The sequence below is a fragment of the Cydia fagiglandana genome, chromosome 23 (assembly GCF_963556715.1).
Source record: "Cydia fagiglandana chromosome 23, ilCydFagi1.1, whole genome shotgun sequence".
Classification (NCBI taxonomy): Eukaryota; Metazoa; Arthropoda; class Insecta; order Lepidoptera; family Tortricidae; genus Cydia; species Cydia fagiglandana.
Genome location: NC_085954.1, coordinates 2,545,746 through 2,572,094, shown reverse-complemented (window position 1 = coordinate 2,572,094; position 26,349 = coordinate 2,545,746).

Below are 26,349 nucleotides of genomic sequence, written 5' to 3'. Positions count from 1 at the left end.
GGATGCTGTCCAAAAAAAAATCTCGTTAAGTATATAAGCAGAAATGTTACAGTTAATAATATTTACCACTAAAAAGGCGAGAAATCAATATCATGAGCGTTTCCAAGGTTACTATCTATACGTATATATAATGTTAATACCGGGTGTGGCCTGTAACATGAGTAAATAATTAAAACATAGATTGTACTCCTCAAACGGTGACACTTTTGTTCTATAACTTTTAAAAATTATAATTTATTATGACTCCCTATTTTTAATACCAAATAAATATTATCTTCAATGGACGCCATCGCCACGCCATAATTATCATTGTGACTGACGTTGCTTGTCATACCTTAAACACAACAAAATTCGCAATCCATTGCGCCTTAGAATAAACTTTAAATTGTATTAAAAATCAAACCACAAGCTATGTTTAAAAGTTGCTGAACAAATGTTAGTCAGTATGACAAGTACAGCCTACAGTTTAATTTTTGGCTCATATTACAGGCCACACCCGGTATATGTAGTTGCTTCCTACGGCGTTGTGTGAGTGTGAGTGAGGTAAACTTGATTACTGGCTGTGCTTTCTTCCCGCCGTTAGATACAGGTTGATGTTAAATTGTGTCAGATTTTTTTATATTTCATTTTACAACTGACAACCGAGCGTGGAAATTTTCCAGTAATTAATCTGAACTTATTGTATGTATGTCACTTTATTGCACATAAAAAAACAACACAACAATAAAAATGTTACGTACAAAGGCGAATTTGTCCTTAAAAGGGATCTGTTCCAGCTAACCTTAAGCTTAATTTCCGCATTATAGTTTAACACTCATAATAATCATACCAAAACCGGCACCAAAGTTAGCTGCTAACTGCAAAAAATAAACGCTTTACAACCTCCAAACAAATTTATTTTATTGTTTTAAAAATAAAAACGCGAAATAGTCCCGCTGAAATAGGTTATTTTATGTGGAACTTTACGAGCTGGACTCGTGATTGTCGTGAATTAAAACCTTGTACTTGCCTGCAGCTGAAACACGGGAATGACCCTTTCTTCTTCCCTATTCCTCGCGTTATCCCGGCATTTCGCCACGGCTCATGAGAGCCTGGGGTCCGCTTGACAACTAATCCCATGACTTGACGTAAGCACTAGTTTTTAGGAAAGCGACTGCCGTCTGACCTTCCAACCCATAGGGTAAACTAGGCCTTATTGGGGCTAGTCCGGTTTCCTCACGATGTTTTCCTTCACCGAAAAGCGACTGGTAAATATCAAATGATATTTCGTAAGTACATAAATTCCGAAAAACTCATTGGTACGAGCCGGGGTTTGAACCCGCGACCTCCAGATTGCAAGTCGCATGCTCTCGCCGCTAGGCCACCAGCGCTTAAAAAAAACACGGGAATGACCCTGTGCAAGATTGTCGGCGGTGGAAAGTCTGCGCACCATAGTTACTCTGCACAACTTTGACGACCGGTCTGCAACTCTGCACTAGTCGGTTTCGGTAGTGACCTATGAAGCCGATGGTCCCGGGTTCGAATTCCGGTAAGGGCATTTTATTGTGCGATGAGCACAGATATTTGTTCCTGAATCTTTGGTGTTTTTTATGCATTTGTTTTTGTATATTATATGAATAATTATCATTGTCTGATTACCTAAAGTCCAAGCCTTCTTGAGCTTACTGTGGGACTTAGTCAATACAAATACAAACAAATACAAATACTCTTTATTGCACACCTCAATAAAGGAAGACAATACAAAAGAATCAATCTGTGTAAGAATGTCCTATAATATTTATTTATTATTTTTTATAACATATCATGAGAATTATTATAATTTAAAATAAAACTCGATATCTAACGAACTTTCATGTATTAATTACGGGCACAAACATTGTACCTATTATACAGTTTTCCCGTAAAATTTTCCCTGTCACGTACAAGGTTTTGGTTCACTATAGCCGCACGATAGACGCCTCATGTTTATGAATGAAGGGTTAAAATATTTTATTAGACAATAACTTCAAATCTTAAACTATATTGCGATATGCTGAAATAAGAGTTTTTATTCCAATTGCTCGAAAAATGTCAGTAGTTTATTTTAAATTGGCGTAAAAGCTTATAACTTATTTTTGACAGCCGCTTAAAGCAATATTATTTATATTGTATTATTATTAAAGATATTAAAATAGTAGAATATATAGGACCAGCCAAAATGTATGAAACAGCCAATTTTTTTAGTTAGAACCGGTGGTAGTTTTTGATATTTATACACCTAATACATGTTAATATCAAAAATGACCACCGTCTTTAAAATCGAGAAATAAAAAAACCTTATAGGGAATCTCAATAGAAAAGTCTAATAATATAATCCAAAAAGAACAGCCTGTATCATACAAATAATGTTTATTACTTTCCGTAGGTAATACCTACACCTGGTCCCAAGGCGGATAACATAGTGGTTCTTCACGAATATTCAAAATATTGGACAAGTTTGAGTCGAATTAACCTCGCACCTCCCAATGTACATTAAGATGTTCACTCGATTTCGTTAACATTTCAAGTTTTATAAAAACATACAAAATAATATTAAGCATTTACAAAATTTTCGCTATTCGATTACGTGTCCGTTCTGTATGAATACATAAATTCTTAACTCGGTGTAGTGAAAAGTATTTACTACATTTATCCATTATTGTTATTTGTAGTTCTACATATTACATCTTCTGTTACAATGTATCATATAGTATACATACTTTTCCTTTGTTACATGTCGCTTAAACAAGGAAGCAGCGCAGGGTTTGCGACAATAATGCACAAAGGACTGCACCGTAATGCGATAAGAAGGACTACGAATACTGGATGTGGCATCATCACTTGCCGACATTTGTCGCGCTGCAATACTGCTACAGTAACGGCTCGGCCACGACATCGAGCGACTTGCGTCGGCGGCAGCGATAACCATAGGTTGGAGCGTAACACAGCGATCGGATCTTTCGCTCCAATTTATGGTTATCGCTGGCGCCGTCGCAAGTCGCTCGATGTCGTGGCCGAGCCGTAATGCAGATTGCATTGTGCAGGTAATGTCAAAAAGGTAATTTTACCGTAAAATTTATATTAAATTTGACATTTGCAGTCGCTAGCATTATTGCAGTGCGACATTACTGCCACAAATGTGAAAAATCTGGTCAGCATCTGTTGTGACATTTGCGGCAGCAATGCAGTCAGCAGTACCGTTGACACTGCTGCTTTTTTGCTGTTATTTACCCCTTTGTTCCATGTATCGTATAGTATACATACTTTTCCTTTGTTACATGTCGCTTAAACAAGGAAGCAGCGACAATAATGCACAAAGGACTGCATCGTAACGCGATAAGACGGACTACGAATACTGGATGTGCCATCATCACTTGCCGACATTTGTCGCGCTGCATTACTGCTACGTCGGCCATACTGAAAGTTTCTGGATTCTGATATATGAGACGACTTTTTTTTTCTATGTGCGTCAGTCCACGAATTTTCAGTATGCCCCAAGTACAGAGTAATGCCGCAGAGTAATGTCAAAAAGGTAATTTTACCGTAAAATGTATATTAAATTACCTGCAGCAATGCAACCGGCATTACTCTGTACTATCTGTGTAAAATCTATATTAAGTTTGACATTTGCGGCAGTAATGCAGTCGCTAGCATTATTGCAGCACGACTGCCGCAAATGTCAAAAATCTGGTCAGCATCTGTCGTGACATTTGCGGCACCGTTACCATACGTGGCAGGATCGCCATGTGGTGCAAGAAGTTGGAGGAATAATTAAACAAGTGAATGTTGATTTAAGACTAAGTCATTTAAAATAAGTGAATGTTGTATGTTTTTTTTGGTTCACACCTTACTATTTAATTAGGATTCAGATTCAGATTCATATTTATTTGCAGAAAAAGGGTTAGTTAAGGGTTAGTTAGGGAAGCGCATAACGGCATCTCTACCGTAGGAATGTTGTACCTTAAGTGGGGAGTATATTTGTACAGATGTAGTACAATTGTTGTACCTTAAGTGGGGAGTATATTTGTACAGATGTGTAATTATTTTCCATCGTATTTTCACGGAAACGTACGAACGTGTCTTGCTATTTCAGTCAGTCTAGTTACAACTGAGGTTAACATGACAAATACGAACGTTTCCGAGAAAATAAGAAGGAAAACAATTATGCTAATGATAATAAAAATAATTGGAAATGCTCATCTTGTGTACGACCAAAAAGCGCTTCCAGCGTCCCGCAGCCATCTAAATTAACCAGCACGCCAAAAATATTAGCGGAATCTGGCACCTCATCAGCAATGGCAGAGCAAAACAACACTACGCCAGAAAGAAACGTTACGCATAGGAAACGAGCCGCATGTACTGACAATACCACTACACCACAAGATGAAGTATCCCAACAAATGTGCAAAATGCCTCTTAGATCTCCTTCCTGTGAAAATTTGTCAATAATTTCAAACGACAGCGAAGATAAGATAAACTCTACTTTGAAAGATAGTACGTTTCATAGTCCTAGTAGCCTTCCAAATATGTCTACTTTGGACAATTCTCGAATTGTAGCATTGAAAGTACAAGTAGAAGAATTGAGCACTGAGTTATCGTGTGCTCATGAGGAAGTTGCCAGGTTAAACATAGAGAATATTGAACAACAACAACAACAAATTGATAAGCTTAATAAGAAAATTAGTGTATTAATGCTGCTAAACAAAGACCCTGTAAGGAATACCACACCGACAAAAAATACTAGTCATAACCCAATAATACAAAATGTACACACCGAGGATAACATACAAATTTATGAACGAAAAATCAAAAATCTAGAGAGTGAAATAGAAACATTAAATAACAAAATAAAAACGCTCCAAATTAAACTCAGCAAGGCTCTTACATCAAATACTGTTTATAAACGGAAATCAGACGCATTGGCAAACCGAGAAGTGACTCTTTCTCGTATCCAACACTCTACTAAGGCATTGCAAAAAACTTTAAGTCAATTAGAGCGGCATGTAAATAATACTGTAGCAGAAAAAAGTAGTTTAGACTTATCAGGAAAGCCTGCCTTACCCAGAGAAACTCATTCAACACAAGCGATACCAGAAAAGACAACGATGAACTGCAAAATTAACAATGCAAAAAATCCAAGTAAACCAAGATTATTGCTTTTATCGGACTTTCATGGAGCTGATCTTCTACTACCTTTGTCGAAAATTCGTAAGAACGATTATGACTTCACGGCTGACATCATTCAATACGGGACTACTAAGCGCGTACTACTAAACATAGAAGAGAAAATTAAGGACTTTAAGAAAAGCGATTGTTTGGTAATTATGTGTGGAGAGAGCGATTATAACATCACTCCGTTAAATAGAATTATAGATACATTAGAAACTACTATAAAAAAGTGTTCTCATACAAATATTGTTGTCTGTGATATAGTGCATAGTTTAAATAATTATGCCGAGGCCCGAGGACTATAATAATTTTGTTACTAGGTTCAATGTTATGTTACATAAACAATTAGCGAAATTCACCCATGTATGGCTCGAAACTCCTAATAGTGTATATTTTGGGGCAAGGGACTATGATGCAAAGGGATTTAAACTAAATTATAGAGGGAAATATAAATTAGCTCAAAATATAAATAATGTTCTTATTAGTGTTAACAAAACATTCTATAATCAGTTAAATTTTTTATGTGCAGCAGACCATCCTCCCAAATATCAGTTAATAGACCAGCAAAAATTTAAAAAAATGATCTTATTGTATACAACCATATTAATGTATTGCACCAAAACATCAATGGTATTTTAAATAAGTCTAATTTGTTAAGTGTGCACATAGAAGAGCTAAAGGATAAGGACACTCAGGTTGATGTTATATGTGTCACGGAACACAACATGCAACAAGGTGATGAAACTCATTTGGCTATTCCTAATTTTAAGCTTGCAGCGTTTTACTCGAGAAATAATAGAAACGGTGGATCCTGCATTCTAGTTAGAAATATTCATAAATACCAAATGTTAAATGAATTGAATAATATTTCAATACCAAACGTAATGGAGTGCGCGGGAGTAGAATTAATTGACCACAAATTAATTATCATTAGTATATATAGGGTTCCAAGAATCAATAGTCACACTTTCGACATATTTTTTAATAAATTGGACATGATATTGAATAAAATGTGCTTTACAGGAAAGAAAATCGTACTATGTGGTGATTTTAATATTGATGTCCTCAAAAGAACACCGCAATCCATAAAATTTAAAAACTTGTTGTCATCCTATAATTTAAGATTAGAAATATCTGTGCCGACTAGATTATCTAGCAATACTTGTATTGATAATATTATACACAATGTGCGAGGAAGTGCAGGTGAGGTGATTGACTTTGCCCTCTCGGATCATACAGCTCAACTGTTGAAATGCCCGGTTAAAAAAACATGTATTCTTGCTTATTGGTTTAAGAAGCAGCGTGATTTAAGTCAGGAAAACATTAATAAGTTTAGAAATCGTCTATTAGAGTTAAAATTTAATGATGTTTATTTGGCTACTAATCCATGAAGCATACAACTGTTTTGAAGATCAATTCAAATTACTTTACAATTTGTGCTTTCCTATTAAAAAAGTTAAAGTTACTTCAACGTCAAAACCTAAATGGATTACCAAAGGAATAAAGAGTTGTTGTAAGCGTAAACGCCAATTACTTTGGAAATATAGATTATCGAAAGATAAACTACACGATATAATAATTTTTCAAAATTACTCAAAGCGCCTGAAAAAAATTATTAAACTTACCCAGAAAGCACAAAATAACTACTTTATTACACAATCGAATAATAAAACAAAGGCATCATGGAACGTTATAAATAAACACAAATCTAAACAACCGATGGAAAATATTCAACAGGTAATATTTAATGACAAAACTATAAGATCACCGGAAAAAATTGCGCAAGCGTTTAATCAGTACTTTATTGACCAAACTCTTAGTAAGTCAAAACAGCAGAATCACATACAATCAACACAAAAATATAATATTACGAGTGCTAAAAATGATAACTATAATTATATGAATACGATGACATGCAATTTACCTAATTCTATATTTATGAAGCCCACAAATTCCCATGACATTAAAATGATAATTAATTCTTTAAAAAACAGTAACAGTACGGGCTACGACGGAATTAGTACAAAAGTAGTAAAGGCAGTATCCTGTATAATTTCACCTTTGATCAGTCATATTACTAATTTATGTATAGAAAAGGGAGAATTCCCGGAAAGATTAAAAATAGGTATTGTTAAACCGCTTTTTAAAAAAGGCGATAAGGAAGATTTAGCCAGCTATAGACCAGTTGCACTGCTTTCCATTTTTTCAAAAATTATGGAAAAAGTAATTCATAACTCCATTTACGGATATTTTGAAAAGAATAACTTATTCACGCAAGAACAAATGGGATTTCGTAAAGGTAAGTCTATTAATATGGCTATTTTTGACCTTATGCGAGTAATAGTAACAAATGTTGACAAGAGAGTTCCGGTATCAGCACTTTACATGGATATGTCGAAAGCTTTCGCTTTTGTAGATCATAGAATATTGCTAGATAAATTATATAAATATGGAGTTAGAGGTAATGTGCATAATTTGATTAAGTCTTACTTGGTTAATCGAAATCAGTTAACTCAAATAAATAGACTATGCGTTGAAATGAAAACTGAGGTCACTTATTCATCGGAAGTTAGACAAATTCATTATGGCGTACCTCAGGGAAGTGTTTTAGGCCCTTTATTGTTTATTATTTATATAAATGATTTGCCGAAAGCCATCGAGTATCCAATGGTACTCTTTGCTGATGACAGCACCATAATGTTCACTTGTAAAGATCCAGAAACATATGAAACTGAAATATCCAAGACATTAGAATCAGTAATAAACTGGTTAACTAGCAATAATTTAAAAATCAATTTAGAAAAAACTAAAATAATGACATTTAAACAAAGGCGAAATGATAAATGTAGTTTAAATATTTCATATAAGGGGCAACAAATTGAGAAAACGGATGTGACAAAATTTTTAGGAATAAGCTTAGATCATAAATTGACATGGAGAAATCAAATAGACATTATATGTCAGAAACTGCATCAATTTTCATGTTTTATATAATTTAAGAAAGATTGTTAGTGAACCAGTTGTTTTGACGGCATATCAAGCCTATGTAACATCAACACTAAGGTATGGCATTATATTTTGGGCAAACTCAGTTGACAGAGAAGTAGCGTTTAAAGCGCAAAAAAGATGCATTAGATCATTGTGTGGAATTCAGCAACTGGGTTCATGTAAACCATATTTTAAAAAATTAGGACTATTAACTCTACCTTGTTTGTATATTTTCGAAATTGTAATCTTTGTTAAAAGTAATCCCCACTTATTTCAACAGTTTAAGAGTATACGTCTTAGGAACAGAATAAATTCAATGCCTTCCAAAACAGCATTATATAGGAAAAGTATATTTGGAATGGCCCCACAAATTTTTAATAAAATACCGAGTGAATTAAGAAATTTAGAGGATATGACAAGTTTTAAAAGTAAAGTTTTTAAATATTTAGTTGACAAAACATATTATAGTGTAAGCGAATTTTTGTTAGACTATAATTAATGGTAACTGTGCACAGTATGTAGTCACAGTCCATTAATGACAAAAAATTGTACTCCTTATGGCACAACATAGTGATACAACAGTAATACTATAAGATCTGTACTTATGTACTATTCATACCTATGTTGGACAAATAAACGATTTTGTATTTGTATTTGTATTTGCACTACATCTGTAGGTACATATGTTACAAGTAGCACTGTTTTTTAATCCAAGTATATTAAAAAATGCCACATCCGATTATCCTCGCATCTCAATCCAAAGACATTCACGGAGTAAGGCAATTTCTGAAAAGCGAACGAATCCTTTGAGGTTTTCATATTGTCTTGCATAGAGATTGCGAGCGGGATTAAATAATCATCCCTGGGCTACGGTTTCTCATCCCTGTTAAAGGAATGAAGTTTTAGATTTAAGACCGACTGAAAATGTACCACTGACGGCACACATCCCTGGGCTACGGTTTCTCATCCCTGTTAAAGGAATGAAGTTTAAGATTTAAGACCGACTGAAAATGTACCACTGACGGCGCACATCCCTGGGCTACGGTTTCTCATCCCTGTTAAAGGAATGAAGTTTTAGATTTAAGACCGACTGAAAATGTACCACTGACGGCGCAATTCGAGCAATGCTTGTAATATGTCACAGCATTACGATATCGATCTGTCAGTGTAAAATAAAAAGTGACATTTCTGACAGATGCGAGACGAGTCGCCTTCACCGAAGTCCACTGCTGAACATAGGCCTCCCCCTTGGACCTCCATACGTGCCGGTTGGAAGCGACCCGCATCCAGCGTCTTCCGGCGACCTTAACAAGGTCGTCTGTCCATCTTGTGGGTGGACGTCCTACGCTGCGCTTGCTAGTCCGTGGTCTCCACTCGAGCACTTTTCGACCCCATCGGCCATCTTCTCTGCGTGCAATTTACCTTACCTTATTTGACTTATAATGTTGCCTTCGAAACGTGTATTTACATTAGAGATGCAACGGATAGTTGTTTGGCCGGATACCGGATACCGGATATTCGACCTGACCATCGGCCGGATGTCCGGTATCCGGCCGCCGAATATTCGGCCAGCGAAACTATACCTACATTTCGGTTTTTCAGGTGCGCATTCTGCAGGTTTGACCCGTTTCCTAGTAAACGTTCGCGCGGACTCATTTCTAGGTTCGAAATAAGTGCGCGTGCAAGTCAGTGGAATGATTCAAATGTTTTAAAATAATAAACAAGTTTACGATTATGGCCTAGTCTTCTTAAATCCAATTTGTTTACTCCGAAATCAAGCAATGTTACTATCCGGTATCCGGCCGGATAGTAAAATAATGGCCGGATAGGCCGGATACCGGATAGTAACCGGATATCCGGTGCATCTCTAGTATTTACATGCTCAGATCTGTTGCTGACCTCCTATATTTACCTACACGAGCTACGAAACTTATTTGTATGCGAAACAGTTTGCTATGTTCAGTTTAGCATTATCTTACAATTTGTGGTCTAAGTCAAAACATTACAGCGGAATTCATTAAACCTGTATGTAACTATGTAATGGAATCTAAGGTAACTAATTTAACCATCTTATAAGGATCGTAGCGTCATGAAAATTGGCAGCTGTATGTAGTTCTGATGACAATACAATAATATGGTACTGTCGAAGTGATCTGATGATGGAGACAGGAGGTGACCATAGGAACTCTGTGATGAAACAACGCAACCTAATTGTGTTAGGGGTTTTAAGAATTGTCTCGATGAGTATTAGTTGTCTGTCGTAAGAAAAGTACAGTCAGCAATAAAAAGCTTGTACCAAAAATGAAATTTTTGCCTAAAACTTATTTTCACCGCAAAATGCGTGGTGAAACTTTTTTTTATGTCATAGGAGACAAATGACCCTCAATCACCCGTCACTTCAGTCTCAGTCGTGCCCCTTCACTGAAAATTAAAAACAGACAGACAGACGAACAGACAGACTCGAAGTACATTTCAGAAATGGACAAAATACAAGTACTTATAAGTCATTGATGTGCGCGTAGGTATATATATAAGCTGCTTGTGTCTTCATAAGTATAATATAAATGAGCAGACAAGTGGCCTGATTGTAAGCATTTACCGTAGCCCGTACAAATCTGCGACACCATAAGGATTGTAAGTACGTTTCCGGATTTAAGATGGGAGTACGCTCTTTGAAGGTTTGAAGGTGGTACGAGTAACGCTCCCGAAATATTGTGTTCGTTCCACAGTTTAGCTGTGCGAGACAGGAGAATTCTGGAGACACGCACAGTTGAGGACTGTCAACCATCTAAGTAGTGAATTTGGAAATATTGTTGTATGTATCAATTGCTAAACTATCGTATTCGAACTTCAAGATATTCACAAGAGGCGACACGTACTAGATCCATTCTAGATACGATACAGTTTAGATATCAACTAGTTCTCTTTTGCAGGGCAATTCGGGCAATCAATGTCACTTTTACGTTAGATAGAGTAAGATATCTATTAGATGTGAATTGGATCTCTAAGTCATATCCTGTGGAAAACGTTCAAGCGTATCTCCAGAATCGCGCAAATGTCAAATTTGACAGGTTAGATCTTAAACATATCGCTATCGTATCTTGGTGATGACTAAAAGATATCTAATAGATGTCTATTTCAAAATCCGAATCGGGCCCAAAATCATAATTCATAACACTTTCTGCAATAGAGTAAGAAATAAACTGTAGACCAAAATTAAATCCAAAACTCCCTTTCCTAACCCTTGCACCACCCACGCCAGTAAAACAGAACTATTGCAAGTCAACCCGTTAACTGCCCGCGAGGGCCCGACTGCGAATTTGAATCCGCGAATATTGTACCTACCTAGTCCGTTTGCGGCGCTAGGGTTCGCCTTAAGTACCTTTGGACCTTAAAGTTATAGGTCTGGAGGTTGTGGGGGGGACCTTAGTGGTTATCAAGGGTATGTTTAGTTTTTCTGCTTTGAGTCTAAGAAGTTGTGTAGCCTATAGAAGATTAGTAGGTGTATTTTTGCAGCGTTTTTTACCTTCGGTACCTTTGCACCTTATAGTTATTGGTCTGGAGGTTGTGGGGGGACTTTAGTGGTTATCAAGGGTATGTTTATATAGTTTTTCTGCTTTAAGTCTAAGAAGCCTGTGTAGCCTTTTTTTAAGATTAGTAGGTGTATTTTGCAGCGTAAGGGTTTGCCTTTGGTAACTTTGGACTTTAAAGTTAATGGTCTGGAGGTTTTATGGGAGGGGGGGAAGGGGGTAGACGTTAGTAGTAAGTTGTCAAGGGTATGTTTAGTTTTTCTGATTTAAGTCTAAGGATTTTGCTTCTTTGATTTTGCTTACTTTAATTTAAGTAAATAATAACAAGTAAGCAAGTAAGTTAAGTAAGTAGTAATAGGTTTAGTTGTATATGATTTATGATGTAATTCTTTCAGTATATAATTAAATAAATATTATAAGTCATTTCACACAGACAGGCGTGGTCACTCCGCGATTTCGTCGCTTTACAACAGGTGGCTACAAGTAAATCCATCCACCAATTTTGGTGGCTAGCTATAAGCCACGCGTGGCGCTGTCGCCACCTAGCGGTCATATCTGTCCTAATCGTTACAGAAGCGTTTTGTTAAAGAGTGAATCTTCTGAGTACTATTATTTATTCTGTGATACAGATCTAAGTTAAGTAGGTAGTCCCACAGTAAGCTCAATAAGGCTTGTGTTGTTATCTAAGTACCTATCTTGGACTTTAAAGTTATTGGTCGGATAGGAAAGTTAGAAACGTTTAGTCTTTAGTAGTTTTTGTCAAGGATGTGTTTACTTTATCCATTGTAAAATTTAATGTGAATTCTAAAGTAATTTATTTGATGCAAGGAAACACAAGTGGGTAAAAACATAATAAAACATTTCAGTTAATAAAAATAGTTTGCTCAAATTTTGTTTACTCGGTAGGGTGTCCATAAGGCTGGCCGCATTTCCCCTCTGGATGTCAATGCTAATCCGGTGAGCGAAATATTGGCTACTCTATAGCCGTTTTCGTAGCTTACGGCTCTATGAAATAGTAAAGATATGTGACGTTCCACTGCAAAAGGTACCTTATGGCGGCCGGCGCTTACGTCGCATAGCGCCGCAATAATATTGGAGCGGCGTTAAGGTGCAGTGAGTTCAGAAAACGGAGTTTTTTAAAAGCCGTAGCTCTTTTTTGGATCACAATACGGCTGCCATACATTCAATTAGCAAACTTGAGGGCTTTTTCTAGTGAGTGGAGTGATTAGAATCCTAAGTTTTTGACTTTTGCTCGATAGAAAACGATCACGAACATAGGTCTAAAACGGACTTTAAAGATTCGTAACAATTTGTGCACAAAAGATAGAAATATGAAAACTGCTTCTATGTACGCGCAATTGTATGCTTGAACGACTACCAGGATTACTTTTTTTTTTAATTTCACATTCACTAAATAAGTTCGAAAATATGATATCAGCGGTTCCGTGCACGCAACTTCTTTGATCAGATGCCCGCTGGGCTCGGATCAAAGCACACGTATCGCGAATTTAATTAAAATGACAGTTGGTTTTCGCATTTATTTCGACATTAAGTCATATACATATACGAAAAAGTATACCAGTAGACAAATAGTATTTAAAAAAACAGGGTAAATAATTATCATCACATGGAGCTCGAGTCTCATCTTAGATTTGATTTGTTGGGGCATAATGGTTGAAAAAGGCAGTAAACTATCTTAAAACAATACGATTCCAATATCATTTAAGTAATTTGCTCCTTGAAACCCGGCTTAGAATTAAAAAAGTTTGAAGACTCATACTTACTGATTGGAATTAATTTTCATTATGCTGGTATTAATATTGCATACCTATTTGACGTACTTTTGTACGTCAACGTCAATGAACTGTTATGACAATGTTGTGATCTTGTATTTATGTTAGAGAACTTTTGATCTTCAAATATTACCTATTAATACGGAACATTATGTAAATATTTCGTGTACTACTTGAAAATCGTGCAGTGGTAAACCTGTTTTGTTGCTGTGAGGTCCGTCTAAGATAGATGTATAATGCGGTTACGTACTGTTCTGCAAACCTTCATGAAATCAAGAATAAATAAACGGCTATGGTCTAGACTCAGTCCTAGCGAGTTTTTGCGGCTTGTGAGGCCGAGATATACCTACTGGCCTACGAGGCTTACAGCCCAAAATCGCTGCGGCCTGGATTGTGATTGCCTGTGTATCGAGTGTTATACTAATTTACTATAAAATAAAACAAAGTTTTTAATTCAATGATATTCTGTGCATATTTAATTTTATTTTTTATACCTCGTCGCTAAAAAACAAGCATACGGCCCGGCCCGTCTGATGATAAGCAATCTTCGTAGCCTTTGGACGCCTGCAACTCCATGCGCGTTGCCGAGTCTAACACTCCGCACCCCTCGTTGATAACTGGCAACCATACTCACCGGCAGGAAGGACACTATGAGTAGGGTCTAGTGCTAGTGTTATTTGGCTGCAGATTTCTGTAAGGTTGAGCTCTGCTCTAGATCTGGAATGACATCCGCTGTGCTGTGCCCTACCACACAAAGCGAGATGTCATTCTCAGTTCCCATTCCCATACCTCTCTTTGGACGTAGTTCAAGGACCAGAGGTATGTCCATATATCTTAAATATTTTCGTCTTAAATGACTATAGAGATTCAGAGTCTGAACATATAACCGTAAGTTTACCAAAAAATTGCCGTAATAGCTATAGGTACAGTCAGATACAGAGAGAAAGAATCCGCCAAAATGAAAGTTCCACCCTGCCAGGACTTAATTTATTGATAAAGATAACCATATATTTATTTGCAAAAAATACATATAGTGATGAACATAGGTGGACAGTAATTTTGGATGCGTAGGGTAGAGCGGGGAGAAACGTAACACTTTGTACTTTGACCTTAGTTTCTGGTTAACCCTTATTATTTTGATGAGTTTAATGTAGTCATATATAACGTCAGTGCATGTTCTGTACATTAACGTCTTGACTAACATTATAATTGTGTATTTTGTTTTAAAAAAATCGTCTTTTGTTACTAATCACCCCGTTGGCGTGCAGAAAGTAACACGTTGTGGGTCAAAAGTAACAAGACACAGTGGGCTGTAATTTAATATAATATGACATATCAAATCAAAATAAAAACCGGTCAAGTGCGAGTCGAACTCAAGTCCCAAGGGTTCCGTACTGCACACATTTTTGAACGAGCGAGCAAAGCGAAGTTCTTAAGTACATTCAACTGTTTATTCAATTTGTCCACACACAGCTGGCTATCTTAGGATAGTTAGTTACCCATTTTTTTTTTGTTCAAGTATTATGTTAAGCATAGTGCCTACATTTTTTTTTTCATTGTTAGGTGTATCTCTGTTAATTCAAGATAACAGGGCTATAACCGCGGAAATCGAAGCTCGAAGTTCGCAAATTGCTGGCATTTCTCTGTCACTCTAATTACCTACGGTTTCATTGGTGTAATAGAAAAATCCCCGCAATTTGCGAAATTCGATGGTCGCGATATACGGCAGTTCAGCCTTCTCACTTAGCTACTCGTACTTAAACCAGTTATTTGTTCTGTTTGAGCTCTAACCTCCTAAAGGTCATGCTTCGACCTTGCGTGGAGGTGCACCTCTCTCGGATGCGTCAGGCCTTTGGCCCAACGCAGAGCTTGGCCATCAACCTTCGCACTAGCTGTCCGCACCACGTTTCACGTAAACCATTACGGCTGTGTCCTTAAAACAGCCCAACCGCGTTTTCTTTCTTAAGTCCGACTCACGCTTGACTCTAGATTTCTAATAGGTTTTCCTGTCATCTAGAGGTAGAAGGTTGTGTATTTTTTTTTCAAAATTTTAGACCCTATATTATCGGAGATAAGGGGGGGGGGGGGCGGTCATTTTTTGCCTATTTTCTTAAATAATTTCTTAACTGTTTTATATAAAATTATAAAAAAAATATATTTGAGATCCTCAAAATAAGCCCTTTTAATATGTAACACGATATGGTTTGCAAAACTTGGTTTTATAATTTTCTCATATTCCCCTTAAAATAGCCCCCTATACTTAAAATTTATTTGTTTATGTTACATGTCCGTCTTTGGGTAGCAGACTTCCATATGTGTACCAAATTTCAACTTAATTTGTCCAATAGTTTTGGAGAAAATTGGCTGTGACAGACGTATAGACAGACGCACGAGTAGGCGTCACAAACCCGGTTTCACCGAAATCGAAAAAACCGGAAAAACCGGGTTTACAGCCAATTGTCAAAACCGGGTTTTTACTTTAATAAAACCGGCTTTTTCGAGTTTTTCGATTTTACACTTTTGTAAACATAGTTTCATTATTTTGAAGAGCAAATTAAAAAAACAATACACTATACGCACTAATTGTATAAATGAACAGCTTTTTAGTCTCCAACGTTATATCTATTTGCCCAGTTTTGCAGATAGACTGCTTTGATGGTCCTTGAAGTTAAGGCTTCAATCCAGGATGCTTCGGAGATATTTAGGAAGGAAGTTGTGTCGGAGAAGATTGCCTCTGAATTTTAATATCAGCTCCGTGTTGGCTAGTTTGTTGCACTGGTGAACGCAGAACACCTCGGTCTTGGAAGGGCAGGGGCACAAACGCCACTGAGAGAAATAGTCATCTAATAGATCCAGGTCCTTTTCCAGGATATTTAGTTCAATTTTCAAGCTGTCTTTTTGTGTCACAAGGGCATCATCAGCATAAGCAAACTTCCGCGATGTGGTGTTAGGCAGGATACGACTCAGACCTTTTCAGACCTATGACAACTAATACTAGGCTGTGTTGAGAGTGTGGAAAATCCGCTAGCACGTACAGCTCGGCGGCCACTGGGGTACCGTCTATTGCTCTTGTTGTGAAGACTAGGTCCGGGTTCACTTCTCCATCGAGCTGATTTGAACGTTCCTTTGCCTTTGTGAGAAACGACTAAAACAGTGTTGTTCTGTTCCTATCTGCCCAGTCCATGATCGCCTTCTCGTTGGCGTCAGATTTCCTTTATTCCCAGCCGGTATGGTGGCTATTCAAGTCTCAAATGTAAAGGGATGGGTGTTCCAAGTAAGGAAGGCGTGGAGTATGCCAGCAGCTACGTGGAGGATTATATATGCTGCATATCCGCGTTCCGCCGATTTGAATAATCGTGGTGGCGATATTGTTGCCATCGATGTTATTTGAAATCACGTTGACCAGGGCAGTAAGAGAAGACCGGCCGCATGTCGAAGTTCTATATTAATTGTTTATGGTATTATAATGCCGCTACCAAATCAAATCCCGGTATTTTATCTCGTTTAGCGAGTTGGGCATCATCAGCGGTGTATTTCCAGAAGGAGGACTATGTCAACACCGTTGTCATATAATAGGTTGCTTAGGCAAACCGGTTTAGAATTACTGCTTAGTTAAAAACTTTATTGATGGATTTGGATTGATTTATTGATATGGTCTTGGTAAAGTAAATAGAAATGTCGTGGAAGACGTAATATCAAAACATTGAACCTAAAAATAATTGCTTATTTTACAAATTATACGTAAGATCGAAATCACCGAAAAAACCGAAAACCCGGTTTTGCAATCTCACAAAAACCGAAAAACCGGTTTTATAAAATACGCACGGTTTTGTGACCCCTACGCACGAGTGATCCTATAAGGGTTCCGTTTTTTCTTTTTGAGTTACGGAACCCTAAAAGTACCTACTAATCATGTAAATTATTATTGATAACACACTTTAATATTTGCATTTCAACTACATAAACATTAGTATTTTAAGAAAACAAATCAATATTAATTCCTCGTTAGAAATTGTTTTTATTTCAAGTGATGAGATAAACATGTTATCTCATCAGATAATTCAGGGGTCAGAGTTTTTTCACTTACAAATATGGCATACATCGTTTACTAATATGGCATAGATCCAATAGGTATATTGTATGGGATGTAAATGTTACTTTTGTATGGCTTTGTTACTTTTGTACCCGACCGCATTTTTCTGAAAACATGAAAGATATCTTTGAATTTGAAACGCAACGTGTGCGAGAAAAATAAATTGCAATCAATCTAATCAATATCCCTTCGGGTGGCAGGGCCTCCGGTTGAACGGTAGGAAAAATGGCGCGGCCATTTTTAAAACATGCCCCTGCGTGGCAGAGGCCGGGAGCCAGACACTCCCCAATTAGCGGTGAACCGGGAGACGGTTCCGTCACAACAAGCCCGTGTGTGGCAGAGACCGTCTCCCGGCCTCTGTGCGACGCCGTATTTTGCGCCTAAAATAAAACCATTAAAACTATGCCTTGCTTGCTCACTTTTGCAAGATGCATTCTTCATTAAACAAGGATGGTATTCCTTAAAGGTTGAATTCCCGCGTAAAATAATGTTTTTTAGAAATGGCGTGATGTTCATGCCTCACCAGACCTCGTAAGCAACGACCGTCGAGCCGCGAACATTCAGAAACCAGAAATTTATTTGCTAACAACATTGTCCTTACAAAGGTACACAAATGGAATACGCAGTGATAAAAAGTGAAATAAACTGTGTGAATCGTGTTAAATGTAATGTTTTGTCATAAAGACTGCTTTTTTTCAATCAATTGTTTTTTTTTCCTAATTATACATATTTTTATACACGAAAGAAAAAATAATTGGTAATATGAGATTTGATCAAGTCCAGCATAATTCATATAAATATAATGAAATTCATTGGTACCTATACAATCAAATAAGCTATTTTATGCTGAATTCAATTCAATCATACATATTTTTGAGAAATGGTCATATTTCTAGCACACGCCAAATTCGCGATGACCACCCATGGAGGCGCCGCCACTTGACGTATATTTTTCTAAAATGGCCGCACCACTCAACCTCAAGCCACCGTTAAATCTGAGGCGCCGCCATTCAACGGCATGTTATATCTGTCCATCTCCCGGCTCCCCACCACCATAGAGACCTAGCCAGACAATGCCACTCTAGGGGATATGCAAATATTCAGAAAATGTATGAATTTTAATACAACATAAACATCAAATAACTAAAAGTCAAAAAACGTACTTTTGATTCGAAAAATTTTGCGTCACGTTGCGTCCTCTCACACAACCTAATAGCACGTGGCGCTCGTTTCGACTGAATGCGCTGACTGAGTGAAGGGGGCACCACTGTCTATCACTTAATAGCAGCGGAGTGGTATTTTGTCTATTAGATAAACCTACAGAGCAATAGTTACTTTCCACCCGCAGTTACCTTTGTCCCCGCTCTCCCCTATATTTCACTTGAAGAAGCATGCAAATTTTGCTTTTGTAGCTAGGTAGTATAACTAAATATATACAAATTGAAGCTAAGCTAAGGTAAGTTATATAATAATAACATCATCGGAATACACATATGATTTTAATGAAATTGTCATTGAATTGATTTGTGCCTTATCGAAAGCCCTATTAATTAGAGTAGTACCTAAATAATTTTTTTCATTTGACGACTTCTGTATTTATTCGGTTTATTTAGTTCGAGTATCTAATGAATTCGATTATTTAGTTAATTTACATTTAAGTACGTCACATGTGACATGAACAGACAAGGAGAGCAAGATAAAATATATTGTTTTGTCTTCCTTCTTTCAATGGAACTTTTTTAGAGTTTCTCTTCCTCAAAGGAGGCTAGTGGTTAAGACGAAACTCAATATACTCTCTTTTGCATCTTAAAAAAAACAGGATGGGTCACTGACCTGTCCCGGTAAAGTGAGGTAGTGTGAGTGACGTTTGCTTGTGTGTGAAATGGGGTAATTTGACAGAATCTGAAAATTTTCCCCGGGCATACCTCACCTTAATAATAGCGTAAGCGCCAACCGCCATAAGGTACCCTTACCGTGGGACGTCACATATCTTTACTATATCGTATCTAGTTAATCTCTAATTCATTTCCCGAATCGCGCCGTTAGTTGGTCAAGAGCCAGATCGCAAGTTCAAGTCTTGCCGGAAACGGTGAAATTTTAATTGTTTTAAATATATTAATTTATATATAGTTACACTGTATATACCCAGGGGCCCATCTCTCGAACGGTATTAGACTAATAAAATTAGTCCACGAACTGTCAAATCATATGGGTTACCATAGCAACACATTAATAATATTAGACTAATACTGTTCGAGAAATGGGTCCCTGTTTTCAATAGTATATATAGTATTCAGATTCACTCTGAATAGCAAATATGTAAGTAGTAAAACGCATCCCTTTACGAAATAAAAACCGTCGCATTCACAGACCAGTTGAAGTAGATTGGCCGTTAAATCGCTTCATACAAATTGGGCACAGCTTATGATGCCACTCAACCAAAGGGTTTACAAAATGCATAAAAATATTTACTCCTTTTTGTAGCCATTTTTTAACGGATATTACTCAGTAGGTATAGGTATAAATTGTTTGTCTTCATAGTAACGATATTTGATATTTGATATTTATTGAAATCAAATTTTACAGCATTACAGCTAACACCAATGAACTTTAAAATCAAGTAGTAAAATTAAGTACCTAAGTAATAATAAAGCGATTAATAAGCTACTAAGATATTACATGTTTGATTCGCAAAAACGTAAAAAATCTTTAAAAAGTTTATGACTTTCGTCGGCAAACAAGTAACGATGAAGAAGACACTAGTTATAGTTGTTAACTCATTATCCCTTCCCTCCCTTCCCTTCCTCCCCTTCCCTCCCTTTCCCTTCTTTTCTTTTCTTATCCCTTCGTGTGGCAGACGCCATTTTGCACATATCTGGACGTATGCCGTTTTCCCGCTGCTGCCAGGAAGGAATATCGGCTCGTCTGCTGGTGTCCCGCTGCGGGACATTTTTAGGTAGGTACTCTCTCTTGACAGAAAATTGTGTGCCAAAAATAGGTTCTTGACTGCTCTAACATATAAAAATGCGAGATCATTAGACAAGGATATGGTCAGTATCGGCAACAAACTTTTAGACTTAGAAACTTCATTATTCCGTGTTTCATTGGGCGATGGTGTGCTGGACCGCCCAACCCCTGGCAGACACTGCAAAATGTGCAAAATGGATGCCGGCAGACGTGGCCATTTTAGTTTCCTCCCGCTGCGGGAATTCCGCATACGAAGGGATATTTTTATCGCAGTAGGTTGAAAACAAAACAACCTTACCTAGCCTTACCTAGGTTGTTTAATTCAGGCGTTTGTGAGGTTCGATTTTATTCGTATATTAAGAATTTACCGGCGGACTGCGGCCGTCCCTCGAGAAATCAGCCTGGAACTTTCTCGGGTAATTACGATTTGTGGACACAATAGGTACACTGAAATAAAGAACTAGGAAACATGGAAAAATAAAAAATGTGCTCGAAAATTTGGCCATATTAGTAAAGTTGTACAATCAGCATAAAAAGTACATCCAGACTACGCGTGGATGTACTTATTATGTAAAAATTATTACCGTAAAACGAGGTGAGTAGATTTCGCGGGGAGAGTTGGATTATGAATGGGGAGAGAAGGTTTGAGAGGGGGGTGAGAAGGGATTTTAAGCCTACTGCTACAAAAATAATGTATTCCAATTTAAAATGGGGCTATAGTAATACGCATAATAAAATAAAATCGATCCAACAATCTTCCAAAATCACCTTTGTATGAAAAAGCCTCTCACCCCAAATACGAGGTACTACGGGGTGAGGTGGGTTTTCCTCTTTATCGTCAAAGTTATGAAATACAACTACCCAAAATAAAAAACAAACTAAAATACAAACGTCCGAACCACTTATTATATACACCATTCAGTTTTCACATGTAAATATAATTTTTTCGAGGTTTGAAAGTCAAATTTCACCCAACTCACCCCATTTTACGGTATCTTATTATTTTTTTAAAGCTGAATCAAAGAGATAACACTAAGTTTAGAGCAATTAGATAGCGGCAGATACTTTTGAACGTAAAGTGGGGGAACAAGATGACTAGGTATCGACTGCAGGAAATGTCATCGCTATCATTTTCTTTAGGAAACAGTCTGCCGATTTTTGTGGGGGAGGGCACGTCAAATTTATTGCTATTTCTACATGATTTGTATATAACGTCGAAATAGCCATGTCAGTCCAAAAAGTTTGCACGATGGCCACTGCAGTTAATAAATGCTCTAAGTTCTGTACCTATAACTCTGTCCTGACATTACTTAATCCATTGTCACTTTCAAACAATAGCAAAAACACTTCCAACTTGGAAAAAGCGATTATTTTCGCGTTAAAATAAGATACTAAGACAGTTAAATCCTTAATGAAGGATCTCAAGCCCGCTGTAGTGTTGGAAATAACTTAAATAAGTACCTAGTCTTAGCCGAGATTCTTCTAGTAAAACTTTGAAAAGAAATGGTCAGGTTTTTTACTTTTAATAAAAGTACAGAGTGCATCTTGAAGTAGAATGAGGTAATAGCAGGAACTGAATGTATAAAGACGTAGTTTTTAGTACATTTTTGACTTCAAACAAACCCTATGACTGACACTTTATCTGACAGTATCATTTGACGACCGGTCTGGCCTAGTGGGTAGTGACCCTGCCTGCGAAGCCGATGGTCGTGGGGCATTTATTTGTATGATGATACAGATGTTCCTGAATCATGGGTGTTTTCTATGTATTTAAGTATTTATATATTATATATATCGTTGTCTGAGTACCCACAGCACAAGCCTTCTTGAGCTTACTGTGGGACTTAGTTAATCTGTGTAAGAATGTCCTATAATATTTATTTATTTATCATTGATAGTTACCCCTTCTCCATAAAGTATACCCCGCCCGCTTTGAATATTACCCGATACACAATTATTATTCTGTATATTATATAATTATATAATAATTCAGCCTATAATTATATACTCGTACGTTCCACTGCTGGGCACAGGCCTCCTTTCATGCGCGAGAGAGCTTGGACTATAGTCCCCGCGCTAGCCCAATGCGGATTGGGGACTTCACATACATCACCTTTAAATTTCTTCGCAGATGTATGCAGGTTTCTTAACGATGTTTTCCTTCACCGAAAAACTAGTGGTAAATATCAAATGATATTACGTAACTACATAAGTTCTGAATAACTAATTGGTACGAGCCAGGATTTGACCCCGCGACCTCCGGATTGAAAGTTGGACGTCAATACACTCCACGCACGTCCACACGGTGGTAGCCGTATATATGTCGGCGGCCGATCGTAAGATCAGGCATATCGTGAAGTTCCTAGGCATATCGTGAAACGTGAAACCTATTTCTGGGCAGTTTGCCCTTCGGGCATCTGAAGCACCCTATCGAACCTATATCTTGGATTAATGTGACTATCGTCAAAACATTACACAGGAACATTACGATCTGCCTGACCTTACGATCGGCCGCCGACATATACGGGTACCACCGTGTGGACGTGCGTGGAGTGTATTGACGTTCAACTTTCAATCCGGAGGTCGCGGGTTCAAATCCTGGCTCGTACCAATTAGTTATTCGGCATATACAATAATTATTTAATCACAAAAACACAAACGTATGCAAAAAAACACATACAACCTCTCATCTTCCCGCTTAAGACAAGTTTTGAATCGTCTTAAGCGGGTTTCATTGTAATAGTTACCGTTTGTCGCCAAGGCTCGGAACCGGTTTTGTCTTCATACAAAAAATACCGGTATTATTACGTCCTTTTTCGTTCTTTGGTTTATTATTTCATTTTTATTTGGACAATCTGATAATACAAAGTTGTTACTCAAATAAGAACCTACATGATTCAGGTCTACGTTACGTACGTAAGGGCATAAAATAATTAATAATATTGTGATATTTTGGGATTAAAAAAAAACCGGTTCCGAGCCCTGATAGTCGCTTTTCGAGCACGGTATCCTAAAAACTCCAATGTGCTCCAGTAAGCACTTCATTTCCATCAATAATGAGTATTGATTGCCTTATCGGACACATTCACACATGAGAGCGCCCCATTGTCATAGAAAATAAACGGTTTGGCCACTCGAGCGAAAACTATTAATTTCTGGCTTGGTATGGAAATGAAAATGTTTTGCATTCCGACTCGAGATTGGTTTACCTATGCCATATTTTAGGTTAAAAATTAGGATATACTTCCTCGCAACTCATACTCTGTATCTTTCGGTATAAAAGCCAACAAAATCGAAGATTTATTTATTATACAAAAGGTTAATGTAAACTACATATTAGGGTATAGTATCTAAAATTAAAAACTAAAATTAAAACTAAAATTAAAACTAAAATTAAAACTAAAATTAAATATAAAATTAAAAACTAAACTAATCTAAATTAAAATAAATCTAAAAAAGGCCCCCGCGGCATTGTTGATGGAAAATCTAGTTGATGAAAACATTACATGAGCAAATAATGTAGGATAAAGTCAGGTCGTTCAGTGACAGATCCAGGTGGTTTTGTATTTGGTTGGTTAATCAATTAATGTTTTAACTATGTAGCTACCCGAAAATGTACAAATTATTTATTTACTTTTATTTAAGTAGTATAATTAGTACCCTACAATATCTAAAGGAACCTAATATTTTTTCTGAATTATACTAACGTAGGTACCTACAACTAGCTGTTTCCGAAATTATACTTAGCATACCCTAGTGAATACATATATCGACTATCTGAATCAGCACTCAACTAATTGCTACATTCTTATGAATATTAATAGCTCTCTATACAGTTTATACGCCAATTTTGTATATGTCGTATCTGCCTTTAACTTTACATTATAATACGACATTTTTAAGTTACAAATGTTATTTTTAAAAGGCCGTAACTGCCTTTAGTGTAATACTGTCATACGACATTTCGAAAGTTATGTGTGCTTGTAGAAAGTTCTTAAGCGCCTTTAGTTTTATAGGGAGATACGTCGTTTTTAATGAAATGGAATGCAAGCTGAGTAAGATCCATCAATTGTGGATCTAAGTGATATTGCTTGAACTTAGGGGGATGTACTTAAAGGATGACTCACGCTAGACCGGGCCGTGCCCGGGCCGAGGCGTCCGACATGTCATTTTCTATGACGGCTGATCGGTGATCAAGTCGTGTTTTCCTAAGAAAACGAAGCGCTGGAACCTCCGGCCCCGCCCCGGTCCAGTCTAGCGTGAGTCATCCTTAACTTGTGGCTGCGTTGATACTGCGGTGTGAGTGATGTTAATCTTCTTTCCTCCAGAATAATAAATTTTCGAAATTTTCATTTTGACTGGATAAAGTTATGTAAGTACTAAATGTTGTAAGTAAATAACTATCCATTATAGCTTTAGTTAATTTTAATTTAATTTTAATTATTTTATTCCAAATGTATGTATAAGTTTTTTTTTGTTCTGAAATAAATTATTTTAATTGAATTAAATTATTGCACCACAAAGAAGAACCATAACAACGTACCTACCGACATAGAGTTAGACCAAAAAAGTCTGCAACGATTTTGATAGCACACGTAGTGCGAGTGTTATTTTAAATGTCAAACTTCCATTAAATTATGACGTATAGGTAAATAACACATGCAGTGCGTATGCGAACAAAATCGTTGCAGATTTAACTTGGTCTACCTGTAGTTTTAATTTAAACAGTATTAAAACTGTAAAGAAAATTATATCCAATGTTACAAATCATTTCATTCTTCATTTTATTTATTCAGCCAAAATTTCTATTGTACCTATATGAAAATAAATAAAATTATAATTCAAATTAAAAATAAAACTTAAATAGTTATCATGCAACTATAACAACTATTTTGCAAGACTTAATAATATTTACAGATATGGTATGTCAGAGTAATTATGTAAATGCTAAGTCAAATACAACAAAATATTTTTATCGTCAATACAGTCCTGGACAGAATAAAAGAAATACTTTAAGCCTTGCATTGAAAATACAATAGTCTACTAGAGAAATAAACTGTCGGCCCTATTCGAACTTTCAGATACGTAGATTAGATATGTCAGTGTCAATAGAGACGTTTATGTTTGAATAAACGTCTCATTTGACACTGACATATCCTTATCGTATCTAGTCGTAATATTTGACGTATCTTAAACTTCGAATAGGGCCGTGAATCTCTCTGTCTCAAAAACAATTTCAATCTCTTAAAAAAAACATTACTTATCTTATTTCAAAAGACCTACGTTAAATCAAAGATTAACAGATGTTTCAAAAAGAGAATCGAATGAAAGAACTTCGTAAAAGAAAAGCGTTTTCAGGTAAAAATTACAACGGGCCGAAAAACCGTTTTCCTGGCGTCGCCCCGCCATCTATTATTAAGGTTAGGTGCTTTGGGGTTATTACAACCACGGGATTAATTGTAAAAATGTTACTCTCGTAAATCCCCGCGGATGTGTATGAATTATATAAATCAAGTTTTTAAATTCTTCAAAAGAAAGGTGGATCTAGAATCAAACACTGAAAAAATAAATGAGTTATCTCCGTATCAAGTTAAGCGCTATTAGAATTTTTGGATCGAGGTGGAATACCGAGGTTTTTCAAATAAATTATAAAACTGATCTTCTTAAACAAGAGTCTCAAGCACCTAAATCAATGTATTAATCAATACATTTAATACATAATATGTAAATGTATGTGTATGATGACACAGATGTTTGTTCCTGAGTCATGGTTGTTCTATGTATTAAAGTT